Genomic DNA, 18,689 nt, shown 5'->3' on the forward strand with positions numbered 1-18,689 from the left:
AGATTACCTGTTTCTTTCAGTGCAATTATAGGTAAAATATAATCATACCTTAACCTTTTAGTATAATATGGACAAAGTTGCTTGAATGGTTCAACATCTCTGCAAGAACAAGACACAAATGAGTAAGATTACTCTAAAATCTTTTATTTAGGACGCACAATTAAATATGTAAGACTGGATTAACCAATAATCACTTTAAAGAACATTGTCTTTTCTAATCAATCATTGAGGGATATTTATGCAATTTTAATCATCCCCAAGGCTAACCTATTTTTTTTCAAAGAGTTCCCTGCTTAATGCCTTAGTGAATATATAACCAATTTGTTCTTCAGTGTTGTAAAACATGATTAATATAAGACTTTTTTCAATATTATCTCTGAGAAAGTGATGTCTAATATCAATATGTTTGGTTTTTTTATCTTGAACAGATTCTTAGCAATATTAAGGGCACTTGTATTGTAAGAGAAAATAGGAACACATCCTACATCTCTACTAAATTCCATGAGTTATTGGTTAATCCATAGAAACTATGCACAATAAGATCCTGCAATAACATATTCAGACTCAGCAGTAGACAAGGCTATTGAGTTTTATTTCTTACTGGACAAGGAAATTAAACATGATCCAAGGAAGTGTGCCATACCTGTGGTGCTTTTCCAGTCCACCAAGTATCCTGTATAGTTAGCCTCTGAGTGTCCTAACAAGTTAAACTTAATACCTTTTGGATACCATAGGCCAAGATCACTGGTTCCTTTGAGATACATAAAAATTTATTTAACAGACTTTAAATGAGACTATTTAGATTTGCCTGAACTCTGTATAGTTTTTGCTCCACACCAGGACCTATTTCCTCCAAATCAAGTTTTGTCGCAATGGCTATTAGAGTGCTGATCTCTTTTGCCTCTTCCATGGAAAATCTTTTGAAAAGTTCCTTGACATACTTCTGCTTATGGATCATGGTTCCAAATGTTGTTTCTTTAATTTGTAAACCTAAGAAGTTTAACTCCCCCATCATGCTCAACTCAAATTTACAACTCATTAGTTTAGCAAAATCATGAATCATGTTCATGTTTGTCAAGCCAAAATAATGTCATCAATATACATGTGCACAACCAATAGATCTTTTCCATTTTTAAGAAAAGAGTGTAGTCAATCATACCTCCAGTGTGACAATATTCCAGAAGAAACTTTAACTATCTCTCATACCAAGCTCTTGGGGCTTGTTTGAGTCCTTACAAATCCTTGTCCAGTTTAGAAACATGATCAGGAAACTCTTTTCTTTCAAATCCCAGTGGTTATTTTACATAAACCTCCTCTTTTAGAACGCCATTCAAGAATGCACTCTTAACATCCATTTGATAGAGAATGAATTTCATATAAGCAAAAAAAGAAACAAGTAATCTAATTTCTCCAATTCTGGGTATAGGAGGAAAGTCTCACTAAAATCTATGCCTTTTTCTTTATTTTACACTTGGACCAATAATCTTGCCTTGTTCCTTGTAACTGTTCTATGGTCATTAACCTTTTTCTATACACCCACTTAGTCCCAATTACTATGCAGTCTTTTAGAAGGGGAACTAAGTTTCATACTTTGCTTTTCTTAAATTGATTTAACTCTTTTTGCATGGCTATAATCCAATAAGCATCAAGCAGTGCTTTAGTTAATTTCTTTGGCTCAATTTCTAACCAAAAAGCTTTGAAAGCACACATACTTCTCATCCAAACCTTGTGGTGATCCCAAAAGTAAGATCAGTGAGAACATTCTTTATAGGATGTTATCCATGATACTTATAACCATATGGGAAAAAACCTAGGGAGATACTTGGATCACTACAGATGTTCTAAGTTGGGGTAGTTGGTGGCTCAGTTTCCTTGTCAATGTGTCTCTAAAATTAGTTCCCCCTCTTAAGGTGCCTCCATGCTTGGTAGCTCCAGTCGATGAACCACTTTATGTAACCTATTCCTCAGAGTCACTTTCTTTCTGCAAGTTAGTCTTATCAAAGGATTCATTAAAAACTGCATGCACACTTTCTTCAACATAGTTTTTTCTATTGTTTAGCACTCTATCGGCCTTACTATGAAGTGAATAACCTAAGAAGATTCCCTGATCACTTTTAGCATGAAATTTTCCCAGATTATCCTTTCCATTATAATGAATGAAACATTTATAACAAAAAGTTCTAAAATGAGAAATGTTTGGCCTTCTCCATTTTAATAATTCATAGGGAGTCTTCTCTAAAATAGGTCTGATCATGCATCTATTTATGATATGTGTTACAATACTAATTACCTCAGCCCAAATATATTTAGCAAGATATCCTGCAAGCATCATTATTCTAGCCATATCTTTAAAGGTTTTATTCCTTCTTTCTACCACTATATTTGTTGTGGTGTTCTAGGAGCAGAAAAGTTATAATCTATACCAATTATAGAATAGAATTCTAAAAATTTGGCATTCTTAAATTTTGTACCATAGTCAGATCTTATGGAAACTAGAGAACTGCCCAGTTTCTTTTTAAATTTCTTGATGAAAATAATAAAGACATGAAAGACATCTTCTTTAGAAGCTAGAAACAATGTCTAGGTAAATTAGGAATAATAATCAACATTCATAAAAACATATCTTTTTTCCCCTCTGTTTTGAAGTTTCATTGGTCCACATAAGTTCATATGGACCAAGTCGAGGCACTTAGTAGTGCTGACATAGTTCTTTGACTTAAAAGAAGATCTTAACTGCTTCCCCCTTACATATGCACTACATACATTTTCTTATTTAAACTTGGTCTTGGCAAACCCAATACAATATCATTACAAGAAAGTATGTTTAGCTGTTTTAGACTTGCATGTCCAAGTATCCTGAGCTAAAGAAGGGGATCATTATCCATTGCACTTAGACAAGTTAACTTAATTCCTTATATTGCCATTATGTCAGCTTTGTATACATTTTTGTATCATCTTGCAGTGAGCATAATCTCTTTGGTGTCCATCCTCTTGAGTTTGACTCCTGTAGAAGTGAAAATAACTTTATTACCTTTATCATACAGTTGTGAAATGCGCTGTGCTTCAATCCTTCAACAAGATATACATCTTCCAATTCTCTTGATTCAATGCGTCTATTTTTACAACTCTAGTAATGATTCCATTTTTTACATCACCAAAAGAAACTCCTTCTCCATTTATTTTAGAGGGTGAAAGAAACTTTTTCTTATCACTATTCATGTGTCTTGAGCAAGCACTGTCCAGGTACCAATACTCTTGGCATCCTTCAACCTTCTCCTGCAAGAAATCATGGTTAGACTTAGCAACCCAGACAAGATTAGGTCCTATTTTATCAGTGAATGGATGAATTAAATTTTTTCTAGTCCATGCAGGCAACATAAAATGTGACCTATTACTCTGACCAAAACCAGTTAGTTTTTTCTTGGTCCGAGAAAATTTATTAGCTAGGTTTTTATTGCTAAATCTGGTTTTAGCAGCTACAGGACATTCAGTGGTTGGATGTCCAAGGTTATCAGATACATAACATGTCTTTAGGATCATCAAGACTATTGTAGAAATCAAAACCTGCCTTTTCACTGTGATTTCTTTCACTGAACTTATCAAAAATTCTTTTAAGATCAAGTTTCAGTTTTGAGACTTCGTGACATAGTTTATCCACCATATGTATTGCATCATTACATTTTTGTTTGTACTTGACTAATTCAAGTTCAACACTTTTCTGGTCTTTACTCATGACCTTTTTTCCATTTTCAGTGAGTGTTAATTTTAAAACTTCAGACTTAAGATCATTGTTTAAAGAATCAAGTTCTATAGCCTGTTTCTTTAGAGTGCAGTTTTCTTCTTCAACTCCATTCCTTTAAGCTTTCAAATCAATAAGATCAAATTTTAGACTTGCAAGACTGTTGAACAACTCATCCATATTAGAATTTAATTCTTAGAAATCATCAATTTATGCACTCATCAAGGAAATAAGTTTTCTTTTTGAACATAAATGCAATTTTTCTTTAATATCAAGTGTAATCACCTCAGAAAGATCTTTTTCTTGCTCCAATTAAGAGTCTTCTATGGCCATGACTGCTGTTTTATTAATTCAATCATCATTTGAATCAAATCCCCTGCTACTACCAATCATATTCTTCCTTCTTTATGGCTTTTTATTTCAATTCTTTCTCATCCCTTTCCTTCATCCATTCTATTTTCAAAAAAGGATAATCCATGATCTGATGATCAGTCTTTCTACACTTCTAGCATCTATTTGGATTGTCATTGGAATGTTTCTTGACACATATTCCTTTTTTCATTTTAAAAAATATACTGAAGTTCTTAGTTATGAAGACAATTTGTTCCTAGTTAAGTTCTACTTCATCATCACTATCTGAGGCCTTCAAAAACAAGACTTTCTCAGGGGCTGCTTATTCATTTGTTCCATCAATTTCTATTTCTTAAGTCATGAAATTTCCTACTAATTCATCTAGTGTCATGCCAGTGAGATCTTTTGCCTGCCTAATTACAGTCACTTTAACATTCCACTTAGATTTTGGTAGTAACCTCAGCACTTTTTCAACTTGTTCTTCCCCAGTGATAACCTTTCCCAAGGAAGTAAACTCATTTGTAAAGGCAGTAAGCCTTGTAATAATCTCATCGAAGGATTCATTCTTCTTTATATTAAATGCTTCATACTCAGTAAAAAGAAGAGCAATCCTGAACTATCATACTTGAGAGGTACCTTAATTACATTGACTAGTGCATCCCGAATTTGCTTAGCAGTGGTTCAACTTGACACTCTGTTGCACTCAACCGGTCCTAGTCCATAGACTAAGATGTTCTTAGCCCTAGCATTTTTCTATAATGCCGCTAAGTCCTCAGTAGTAAATTAACTCCTCACTTTCTTGCCTTGTTCACCATCAACCAATTTCATTGGAATAGGACAACCATCAGTGATCCTAGCCCATAATTCTTTGTCTTCACCTTGGATGAACATTTCCATCCTAGATTTCAAACAGATAAAGTGAGAACCATTAAAGAGTGGGGGTCTAGTGATTGACTGACCTTTACAGTGACTAGTAGGAGGTGTGGAATTTATCATAGTAATTTTTTTCTTAGGTGCAAACCTTATTTAAGATAACCTCATTTTGATACCACTTGTTAGAGTGTGTACCCTACGGAACTTAGTGTTTTACTCTAATAGTTGCCTATTAATTAAACAACTCAACTAAAATGGTTCACAAAAGTCCAAATGAAGACAATTATTTTCACGTAGAAAACACCCGGCTCAAGAAAGGTGTAAAAAACCATGACTTGTACCTCTACACGATTTAAGCCCAACATCACTAATACTCTTGAACCTCAACAATCAACAAATTACAAGACTTCCTGTAAACTATAAATTAAACCTTCTAACTCCTATTTATACAATGACACAAATCTTCCTAATATATGTGTATCCAAGTCTTCGAGTTCCCTAACTTGAAGACACAACTCCTAACTCAGGTTATAATTCACTGACTTATTATAACTTAAAGAACCAACCTACTACAAAGTCTACGATTCGATAAGTAAAGGACCAGGTTCTTCTTGAAGTCTAGTGAACTGATTTACTGATTGATGCTTTTCTTTATCAAAGCTTGAGTAAAACACTTAAATATCATTTGTTGTATTTAAGCCAACTCCTGATTGATTCCTTTATTGTAATGCTCTAAAAATGGTCCCAAGATGTCACACGGTGCTTAGGACCACAAGTGATGCCGAGCCAACCCTTCTACTAGCATAACTCATAATCAACTAAATAAAATGCATCCATTTTAAAAAAATAAGTGAAAGATTACTCTTTTCTAAATTTGATAAATACAAAACTAAATTAAAATGAGTATAATTATTCTTTCATAAATAGAACTGGAATTAAATACCTCAAATCTACTGCCTATCTATGAAGCCTCTACTAGTATTGATTTTAGGTGGCCGGAACATAACCCCCAACTATCCTAAATCAGTAAGACTGAATATAAAATAAAATAAAATTCTACCCAAACTATCTGACTATCTCGAGTTCTTAAATTAAGAGGACTCATCACCTACTGACTGGAAGCTGCAAACTTTCTAAATATGGTATGAATGCTACACGTGAAAAGATACCTATATTATGAGATAATGTAGCACACATAAATTTATGTGGATCAGTACTTTGAAGATGTACTGAGCATATGGGGGTGAAATACATAGGTAAAACATTATCTTATCATCATAATTTGTAAAATAATGCATAATAAGAGTAAACGACTCACATAAGCTGGAATATCTAAAATATTGAAACTAATAATACGAGAAGCAAGTCATGCTTTATAAATCTAGCGAGTCATAACATTTAGTTCTAAAAGTAGTACCTGTATTCTCTCTTTTAATTATATTGTCTAAGTGTAGAAAGGACTCATTCAAAAATCTGAAATCTGAAAACTGAAAACTATAACTATTATCTTCTTGAAAGGCATAATCTGAGTAAAGTATGTGAGCCTTTACACTTAGTCTTATAAAATATTTTCTATCATTTTTTTCTTTGAAACTTAAAGGCTTTGGGAGCTTTGGAAAATTAGAACTTTGGGACTTAGGTAGTTTATTCTAACCGGCATAAACCATGTTAGCTGACATAGAGTCCAACGTCTTGTCCACGTTGGGGAGAGTTATTCTATCCTTTCAATCGAAATAGAACCTTAAATTAAGTGATCACTATCATAGCCCACTATGGGCATTTAAAACCTATGGTGGCTTATATTTCTGGACATGAGACCTTGGAATCATACCCAACTCAGTGCTAAATACTACTCACATACTTATTGCTCAGAACTTTTAAGAAATCCACCTTAAAATAGCATATGGGTTTGTAATTAAGACCAATTATGCTTCTCTTTGCCTTAAATCATAAACTATATGTATAATGTGGATTTCTATCTTATCTTAAGATCAAAATATCAATCTTTGCTTTTGAAAGCACTAATAAAAACTTATCAATAGGACATGAGATCATAATCTCCATATAAAATCATCAATAATGCTTTGAACTTAAAGTATAAATATATAATGCATCAGTAATTACATCAATATTCAGATTTAAACTACACGTTTAATAATTATCTTAAAAGCTTTCAACAATCTCATTCAAGATAATGATATATAACTCATAATACGAATCTTATAATTTCAAACATGAACATATGTAAATTTCTTTCAATTGGAGCCTTAAATATCCTAATAATTTCATAAACTAAAATAATGAGGATTTGGGTATCAACCCTAACTTAAATTTCATGGGAAATCATACAATATTTAGTAAAAGTGAAATCAAAATTAAGTTTTGGGCACAAGGATGAAAGGTTTACCCTTGTTCAAAACCCCACATACCTTTGATGATAAACTAGATGAACAAGTTGGCTTTTGGATTCTATTTTATTCCTTGAATGATGATTCTTGGAATTCTTGAATTGGGAACTTTGAATCTTAAATTGATTTGAGAAAAGAATGGGGACATCTTGGGGATTCTTGAAGTTGAATATTGAATCTTAGGGTTTTTCTTGAGAGAAACTTTGATGAATATAAGCATAAAATGCTTGTAATAGTCTTAAATCTTGTGTTTGGACTGAATTGGGGCTTGGGAATTTTCCAAAATAAGCTTTTTAAACCTGAAAACGAAACTGGAAAAATAAACTGGAATTTAAAGGGCCATAGCAACACGCGACTATTGCGGTGGCTCACTAGAATTTAACGACTAGAAAAATTGGGAGTCTTCTCGATGTGCCACTGTCACGTTGTCCCATTGGATATTGACAATTTGTACCTGGAACTTCAATGCGATGCACAACCATCGTGGTGCCCTATAGAGATGCCATTTAGCCTTCTGTGCGATACGACACTATAGCGTTGTACTACTGGAAATAGACAAATGGGAAAATGGATCTCTCCGTGATTTGCCAATATCATAGAAGTCCAATGGAAAATAAAAATTATGAATTTAACCATCTCTATGATGCACTGACTGCCTAGGTGGTATATTTCCAACTTAAAAATGCTCTAATTTCTTAACCGAGTGTCGGATTTAGACAAATTTGGTATCAATAGAAGGGTTATTCAATTTTAAAAATACCGCCTGAAATAAATAGTATTCACCTTATCAGAAAATTCTTGACTTTCTAGGGACGAATTTACGCTCAGAAAAGTATGGGATGTTATAATTATATGATGTATTCTTCAATATTCAGTAGGACTCTACCTGGTAGTTTCACTCCTTGCTGCAGCCGTCTATTACATTGAACTAATAGGACTAATCTACTTCATCTTCTTTGATAAGATCTACTAAATCTCTAAGTCTTGGATTTATATTTTCCTTTTTATCCTCTTTGTTGTATGACATAAGTGTTGAGATCATATCTAAATCTCCTTGCTTACCCACTCCTGACTTTACGCATGTTTATCTTATCATTAGTCTTTCCTACGACTGTTCATTCTACAATTGTGTGGACTATCTTGCACAATATGTTTCATTCATTTTTCCATCATCAAAACTATAGTATCATAACAATAACATCGATTGCCTGTTGATTTAAACCACCAAGACAGTGAGATACAAAAGCAAGAGTTTCTTTTCTTTTTTCTCATCCATTAAAGATGGCTTTGAAATTCCTTTATATCTTCCAATGGTTATTTGTATTTAACGTTATTTTTCATTTTGAGAAGAGATAAAAATTTAACTTTTCTCATAATATTGACATATTAATCCACTTAATGCAGATTATCATCCGTGACCGGTTGCAAGCTTTCATAATCTCAATGATTTATGGTATTCCTTCAATTGCCTTATTTTATCTGGTTTGACTTTGACCCCTGTGTTTGAGACAATAAAACCTAATAATTTTCCAGACACGACACCAAGGTGCATTTCTTAGAACTTAACTTGATGTTGTACTCATAACATTTCTTGAAATTTTTTGCGAATGCAGCAATGGTTCTCCAAATCCAGAGACTTAACCATATCACAATTTATATAAAATTTCATAGATATTCCTACTTATTGTATGAACATACCATTAACTAATTATTAGTAGATTACTTTGATATTATACTTAGAAGGGAATTAGCTAATTGTAGTAAGTGCCATATTTAGTGATAAAAAATTTTATCTTGGATTTTCAGGTTCAAAATTTCTTGATTGTAACTGAAGTATGCATCTTAAAAACATAGTATATAATGCCTGACCATTGCATCAATCATTAGATCTATATGGGGTATGGGGACCAAATCCTTCAAGTATGTTTTACTTATATCTTTAAAATCAATACTCATTCTTAGTTTGGCTAACCACTACGTGTAGATGACCTTTAGGTAGAGCCAATATTGAGTAACTTGTGCTCCTAATCTTTTATGATCTATTTCTTAAATTCTCACATTGGCCATATTTTCTGCCTCACTAGATGAAATATAGGGTCTATGTTGATCTTATCAGTTGTAACCATAAATGGAATACCTGTTATATCTAGATGCACCATGGAAATCATTCAATGATAATTTTAAGAAAATAGAGTAGTTTATTCATGATTTTCAAAGTTAGTCTAGTACCTTCGAATACCTTTTCTTTTTACTGATAGACAAATAGTAAAACTTTCTCGAGCACTTCAATTATATATTCTATGGCAACAAACTCAGTTCAGACTATAAAGTTCCATTTTATTCAGTGTATTTTTTCTTTAAATTAATCTTTACTGAAGCCCGAAGTGTTTGAAATGAATTGTTGTATTTCTAATACCTTCCCAAGATATTGTGGGTCTTCCATTTTTTGTCATATTCTCAAGGATAGGTGTTAGTTACTATGACTACTATTTAAACTCTTTATTTAGGTTATTGTGGGTTTCACGTATCACAATTATTTCCTTAATCGTAGACTATTTTCCTAAAATTTGTCTAATTTCATCTTAAGTGGGGCACTTTTGTTGGATGTGAAGTGTTTTTGGAACAACCTTCATTTTATGTAACAGAGGTATTTAAATGAATATAGTGTAATGCTTATTTTTATCTATTACCTAAAAAAGTTATTTCTTTAATCATATGTCATGTATTGACTGGGAGTGTGATTTCTCCTCTTGGTGTTTCACTAGTCATGTTTAATCTTGATAGGACTCTTATGACAAGAAGCATTATCTATCAACCCAATATATACACTACATTCCAGCAAATTATATTTGTTTAACTTTCTGGGTAGGCTATTAAGCATTTAAATTATAAATCACAAATATTTACAATGATTATTATACCGTTACTATAGGGTCATATAGGGCCTTTCAGGTTGTTATCTTCTTTCCACATTTGTTCCTATTGTGACCATTATTTTTATCACAACCCGAGTTTACACCCTATGCGTGAATGGAACTTAGGACAATAAGCTATCCCCAGTGGACCATTAGTACCATCATGATACTAAGAAATCATCAACTTAAACTATAGTGGAATCAATAAAAATAACATGGGCAGTTTAAAATTCTACGAATAAATTTTCAACTGGATATACTAACTAAAACCAAAGATGTTGTATTGTCTAATGTCTGAATGTCTCCACTTATAAAGATGATAGGCAATAACAAGATCCCCAACAAACTTTAATCCAACTAAAATAAAGATCTTAAAACATACTAGAAATCTTATCAAAGGTCTAACGATGAGGACTTACCAACCTAATTGAAAATCTTTTTGAGATATCTAGCCATGAGTTTTGAGAAATGCCATCTGAATCAGTATCTAAATAGGATATAGCTCAAAACAAAGGGGTACGTAGTCAGTACTAATGATTATGGTGAGTTTGTGTGGTCATAATAATAACTCTAAATCACGCAATGAACTATATAATGAAAACATATATGAAATCTTAAGCAAATGTAAGCATTTGAGAATAACTTAGTCAAAGTTATAAACAAAAATAATTTTCAGTAATGAGAGATAAAATATGTTTGAGTTGTAAATATGTGATATCATGATATTTTGTGGAAGTGAAAGTTAATACTAGGGTGTTTCTTATGACCAACATATATAACTTGAGCTCATAAAGTTCAACATATGATTTCAGTTGGGAGGATTTCCTAGTACCATGCTAATGGTATAGAATTTGTATAATGTGGATCCACTGAAGGAACCCTTATACTAAAAAGTAAACCTAAATGGTTGAGCTATTCCAGTCCTATGGTGGCAACATAATCTTGTGATGTGGGATATCAGAACCCTTTCCCAGACAATGCTAAATACTACCTCTAGAAGAAATTGTATTCACTATTTTCTCAAACTTAGATAAAACTATTTTTATAAAAATAAAGCATGAAAATTATTTCAAGTCACCTTTTTTATGAAATATTGAGATCGTGGAACTGTTTATTCTAAATTTTCAGTATATAGAGATAAATTATAATAATACGTGCATAAATTATAGTTCAAATATAAAGGCTAAAATGAGACTACAAAATCTTGCCTAATTCGTCGAAACAGGAACGTTAATAACATAAGAGTTTTCTTTAATGAAAATCACAATATTTTGATAATTTGATGTTTATCCCTAATCTTTAAATCATAAAATGCATATTTATATTTATTAATAATGAGACATGAGTGTGAAAGGAAAATCTTTGGCTTGAGAGAGATTTGGTTCTAATTAAAAGTTTTAGCATTGACAATATGAGAAATCAAAGAGTAGTTCATCAAATAAAATCCCTTTTTAGTACCAAAAACAATAAAGTTTGGACTTAGGATATACGGAAAAAATGAAATTTCCCTAACAAACATTACTAACATTTACATGTGTAGGGTACTATTAGTCACTGTATGACTTGTGGTTAGTATGAACGACCCTTACTCATATAGTACGACTCATGCTAATAAGAAAGACTTGTACTATGAGTTTTAGTAACCTGGGATTATTCAATCTGTTGAATAACTTATCTAATTTATCAGTACGAGTCATACTATGATTAGTTCTTTAATTGTATGACTCATATAGTGATAAGTAGTTTTGAGGGGACTTTGTCAAGTTTTTTTAAATTATTTCATGAGTCCGTGCATGAATCATACACCATCCCATGAATGGTATACTGAGTCGTACTATCCTGGGACTTCAAGTCTAAGATTTGACTTGTAAAACTCCAAATTTCTAAAGTATGATATGAACTGTTCTTTGAACGGGTATAGACCTGAAACCAATGACTTTAGATTTTCATAGCTATTAAGATCTATTGCAAAATGTGAGAAGAAAGTTTGACATGAATTGAGGTCATAAGGATACTCTAGCACAAATTTAAGATGAAAGCATCCATACCGATTAAATTTTTGTATATGATTTTACTAGGGTAAACTTCATAGGAGTATAAATCTTAAATTGTAGTGTTTTGTCACTCAACACCAACCAAATGAAATATCTTTGAGTCTTCTTTTCAATGCCACTAATCGTTCATCAATCTAATATAAGAATAGAAAGTTATGATCATTTTACAATAGCTAGTCTACCTAGCCAAATAAAATCTGGCACACTAAGAGGCATGGAACATCAAGCCCCAAACATAAGATGGACATACATAACATACTATGTGGAGCAGCGCAAAATACCTATTCATAGATGAGAATTTAAAATTTTTCTTGTCTTTTTATGTTCCAAGAGGAGGTATTTTTGTCATTCAACCACTAGAAACCCCTTTTTTATCTTAAAAAATCACAAATATGTAGAGTAACTCTCAAATCCCTCATTCCCCTCCTCTTAAACTTCAAGAAAATCAAGGAAGAGTTTTCATCCTAATAGTCAAACTCCAAGGCCCTAGTGCTAGATTCCACTATTAGAAATCATCATGTTCAAGAATGCATAGGATTTTACCAAGCATTCATTTTTATCATTGGGCACCTAAACATCATTTTCTTTAAATAATTTTGGGATTTACCAACTAAGATTCAAACACAATTTTCATGAAGTTTAATTTGTTGCCTCCTTATGGAATAATTTATACATTCATACCAAATTCATGAATTTTATGGTTTAAATTTGACATTTAACATGCTAGAGCTTATGCTTTATAAATAGCTAGTTTGACATAAACTCGTATGATTTTAACAATCACTGCATGATTTTAGCATGATCTAAGCTATTTTAAAAAAATGGAATCCCATGATTCCAGACCTGTAAAAATATCATAAATTGGTTTTCATACATGAATAAATGCTGAAGCGAAATTGATTTTCTTACATACAAACTAGTTTATGCTTACCTCATGGTAAATAAAATATAGTATGAGCATTTTAATATTTTTGAGAATAGTATTGAGCATCGAGTGGAAAAGGGTTTAGCATACCAAAGTCTCAAAATTATGCGCCAAAATAGATATGATGTTTTCCCAAATGAGCTAAGTTTAGAGATCACTTCAGTTATGGCTTTCTACCACTGAAGGCATATAGCGACCTTCCAACAAGGCATATGTTGTACTCTATAATTTCTCACATATTTATGGCTTTTAAAATAATCCCCCAAAGAAAATTAGTTTTTATAAATTTTAGTGTATATGGCTAATTAAATTTCACAACACGTTCTCTCCTATCTATGTATATGATGTTTTGGTTTCAACTTTATTTATGAAAATAGTTAGTCATTATATACTTAATATACATATATTTATCACATGATTCCTACAAATTTCACATATTTCACGAATCCATCATATACTCGGTATATTTCATGTGTAATGACAATATTTTTTTTGCGCTTTGCATCCTGTCATGATGTAAGTTTTGGTACATGCCTTCAACACCATGATTAGTCCAGCTTAGTGGGTGATTCCTTATGTTCAAAGGACTATAGTTGTGATTCATGCTTTCAATTTTTTACGATTATACTCTTATTAGACTTTATTGACTCTTGGTCACCTGGGAGTTTGTCTCAGTAGCTCTTCAGTAATTACAGTCTTATATAGACTAAGTAGCATTTATGCTTCCATTCATATTGGTATTGCTTTCATTTTATGTTAACAGAAATTAAGATTTTATATTTCTTATCCATCTTATCTTGTACGAAGAGTAGCTTTTGCTTATGACTTTAAGTAATTTATATACGGTTTAGCATTATGTTAGGTTCCACTGATTAGCTTTGGCTACTTGTAGTCCTAAGCACTGTGTGAAATCGAGGGGTTAATCTTTAAGAATTAAAAACGTAGAGTCAAATCCTAAGGTTTATGGTGTCCTAGAGAGTTTGAAAAACTGTGTTACATAGAATCTTGTTCATGGGTGTGAATTATACAAAACTTATGAGGAAGATAATACATGATATTATAGGAATTTTCCATTCTTTCAAGATCTTTAGTATGATATATATTTTATGTTATGCTCGAGCGCACACGAAAGTGTACATGTTCCACCCATGTAATATAGTTGCCTTATGAAAAGACAAGTATTGATCCAATATGGACTAGTGTTCAGAAACTATTCCAATTCCAGTTCAGCTATTAAGATCAGATAAGTCCAAATGTAATCACAAGAAGTTTAGTGTTATAATAAAACATAAAATTAAATAATGCAGTAAAATAAAGGTTCTTGAACAATCATTATGGAGTAAACCTAGGGTAAAGGTACTATCAACAATCATACTATGTTATGTAGCTTCATTTTTTAATTAAATTATCATGGCTATTAGTTCACCAGGTTGATATTATAACTATGACCTTCCAAACGTCTAGTCAATCATCTAACTTAGCCCTAAAACTACATTATTGAGCGGGGATGCCATAAAAAATTAAACACGCTCATATTATATCCCATAATTGAACAAAATATGGTATTCAGGTATATTCTTATCCTGAAGACAAATCATAAATTCAAGCAATTGAAATTATGATCTTATTCTCTCTATCCCATATTCTACTTTATCATTTATCCCTTCAGATTCAAGATAGAGTAATCCATGTATTCTAAGGGTAGGGAATCCTTAAAATAGTGATATCAAAGATACAAAAACAACCAAAAATGATAAATAACCAAAACAAAGTCAATAAAAAACACAAGTACTCATGTTATTGGCCTTAACCCTTGAAAAGGGCTTTTAGCAACTCATGGACATACATGTAATCATAATCAATGATGCATGTTAAAATTTGCAAGTAAACTAATATAAGGAGATAAAAACTCTATTTTCATCCTTCTCCAAAGTGTGTTTCAACCCTAAGGTTGTCAAAGATACTTACAATTGAGTATAGGTGTCCTATATATAGGAGGACAAAGTTGTCAAATATTAACATAGGGTTGTGCCACACCCTTATCACGTGGCCAAGGTTCTGTGGTATAACAAAATCACAATAAGCTATGTGAAAATTCCATAAATAACTATTACAAGGGCTTTCCAAGCCCTTATCACACCATCTAGGGGGTATGGCAGCCAATGAGTCCAACTTCACACCATGTAAACTTCATGTGTTTATCCTTTCATCCCAAGCTTTCTGTTGTTATTTCTACTTGATTTCATGCATTTGTGACATTCATGAATCATATTTATTAAATCTCCAAGCATATGATGATATCAATAACCACATATTAGAGCTCAAAATAACGTACAATCCAATATGATGAACTAGATATGAACATTGGTCAAGCTGAGAGTACTAGTTTTGTCCATTGATTCTTAAATTAGTGTTTGAATCCAAAGTTCATATGAACACACCTTAGACACTAAAATTACACAAATTAATGCTTATATAATTATTTATATAAAGGTTACATCATTAGTCACACGAGAATTCCTCAAAACTAAGCTAAATAAGCCTAGAAAACAAAACTGATGTGCATAAATCCACCTCAGATCATCACCCCACACATTAAGACAATGTCATTCTCAAAGAACTCTTCATTTCGGTATCAAGATTGTGAGAAGACACCAATACTATTAGTATAAGCAAGACTCTTAAGCTAGTACAATAATGACTACATAGATAACAAGTTTCATACACAAACATGTCATATACAATTGAGAACTCGAGAATATAACTTCAAAACATCCTAACCTCAAGAATTTACACACAAAGTTGGCAAACTCATGCATTATACTCCATTATTGAGATTATACAAATCACCTGACTATCATCAAAGCACATCCGTTCACCATAAGAGAGTTACCCATTATCACTCAGATGGATGCAATTGTCACAAATGGGTATCGGTATCAAATTAAGCTCTGTTGAAAATAAGTCACAGGTTACACATGATGAACAATAGGCTTGCCCTTAGTGTAGTACTCCACTAATATCATACTACTAAGATTTAGGATCAAATTGATCTTTCAAGGTTGTAATGTAAGATCAGGTATGGATAGCAACTATTTTGTCTAGGAATAATGACTATCTTCCCTAAGCGCTTTAATACATCACAAGAGCATTAATATCACTTTATTAACAACACATTTCCACCATAATCACCTATATACTTCTATTATTTTTCCCCATATTATTGACCTAATTAACAAATACTATGTAACGGAGTATTTTCTACCAACACATGGTTTAATTTAAATATATTTCTTTCTTTTCATTACAAAACTCTCCATCACTACCTATCACTGTTTAACATCGATAGCTAATATCATAGGGTTTCATTTTCACCTTTTTACTTATTAGTTTTCTTAATCCATAACCATATTAATTTAACAATTAAGCTCTTAGGAGCATTAGATGAAATTATGGTTTATCAAAGAAGGGGAACGTGCTACATATGAAGCTACCAGAGAACAAAAGCTAAAGGATTAATGGGGATAACTAAGATTGTGCACAAGGGTGGGTAAAAGAAGATACTAAACCAGGCTATCAAAGAATTTCTTATATCATCTACTAAACTCAAGCTTTTTATTTTTTCTTTAACCACATACCAGGCAAGTTCTTGACATAAAATGCAATAAGGAAAACATAAACACTTCACATCACACAGGACGCATGCTCATATAATGTAAGATCATTATAGACTCTCAACCAAGAAATCACATGAATTCAATGTTTAGCCAACAACGTTCATGAGTCATAAACAAGATCCTTGGTTTCTCCAAAGTAGTTATTCGACAAAATAAACATTCCTTCACAAGAAAAATAACTATTACCATACAATCATACATAGCACCAACAAGAACATCTCATTTACCTTATCATAAAATTTTTATAATTTACTCCTAAAAAAGAAAAAAAGATATTGGGTACAAAGGGCATCCCCATGGAAAAAAACTAAAATAACATCTATGAGTTTGGTGAAGCGTGCTCCTACTAAACTGACAACCACAACTAAAAAACTAACAAGAAAAATCATTTTGAAAATTTTAGAACTTACCTAAAACATACTTAAAAAAACCTAAAACTTATGACCTTAGAAGATCACTTCCCCCAAAACCGTGAAAATTTCCCCTCCCCACACTTAAAAGTCACTTTTTCATCAAAGTAAACTTAAAAGTTACGATATAAAACTCCTTGAGGCCTCTAGGCCTAGCTAAAACTATCTTTAAACATCAAAAAGGTCTGGGGACCCCACACTTTTTCTCTGCCATGCACTTTGGCTAAGATTTCCAATACTCAAAGTTCCCTTCAACCTGTGACACAACAAAAATAAAAACTACGTGAAGTAAAAACTAGAAATATAAAAAATAAAATACGTACCAAAACTTGGGTTTCCTTCAAAGAAGCACCTGATTTAGTGTCATGACACAACCCATATCACTATTACTGAGCCACATTTTCTCATCTACTCTTTCCTACTCGAAGTCTATCGACTCACTTATTTCTGATCTTTTGAGTGTGAAATCTCAATGTAGTTAACTTTTACACCAATAGCCTTTTTATGTTCATCAATCACCATCTCTTTAGGCTTAGTTGGTGGATTATGAAACTCAATAAAACAGTCAGAAGAGGTTTTTGGTCATTTGTACTCCACTACTTTATACATAACAACTTCCATCATAGCTATCATGCACATTTCTTTATAATGGGAAGGTGGATTGAGTTGTTTGTAGACTTTGAAAACTAACTCTTTGTCATCAAGTTTTATGTTGAGAGTGCCCTCTATTACATCTATTAGTGTTCCTCCAATAGCTAAGAGTAAACGTCCTAGAATGATTGGAGTCCTATTATATACTCCATAATAAAAAATAATAATGTCAGAAGTGATAATAAACTTACAAAACTTAATGAGTACATCCTTAATGTTTTATTCTTGATAAAATTTGTTCTATCTAAAATTTAAAGTACCATAGAGTATGGTCTCAACTTCAAACCCAATGTTTTGAACGTTAATAAGGGAATCAAATTGATACTTTTCCCCAAATCATGGAAATTATACACCACATTGCTGCCCCTAATTTTTATTGGGAGGGTGAAACCCTAGGGTCATTAAGTTTCTTCGGCATTTTACTCATTATCACTGGGTTACACTCTTCAGTAAGGGTCATGGTCTCAATTCTTGTAGCTTTATCTTGTTAGTCACCATACACTTCAAGTACTTAGTGTATTTGGGCACACCATAAAACACCTAAAAAAGGAAAGTTAATGTGGAGCTCTTTGAATATGTGAAAGAACTGCTTGAAGCATGCATCCTCCTTTGCCTTATTAATCCTTTGTGGTAAAGTTGATGGTGGCCTCTAATTCACTTGCTCAGCAGCCTTTGTTTTTTTGGGT

Source organism: Capsicum annuum, chromosome 10 (assembly GCF_002878395.1).
Source record: "Capsicum annuum cultivar UCD-10X-F1 chromosome 10, UCD10Xv1.1, whole genome shotgun sequence".
In the NCBI taxonomy this organism is placed as follows: Eukaryota; Viridiplantae; Streptophyta; class Magnoliopsida; order Solanales; family Solanaceae; genus Capsicum; species Capsicum annuum.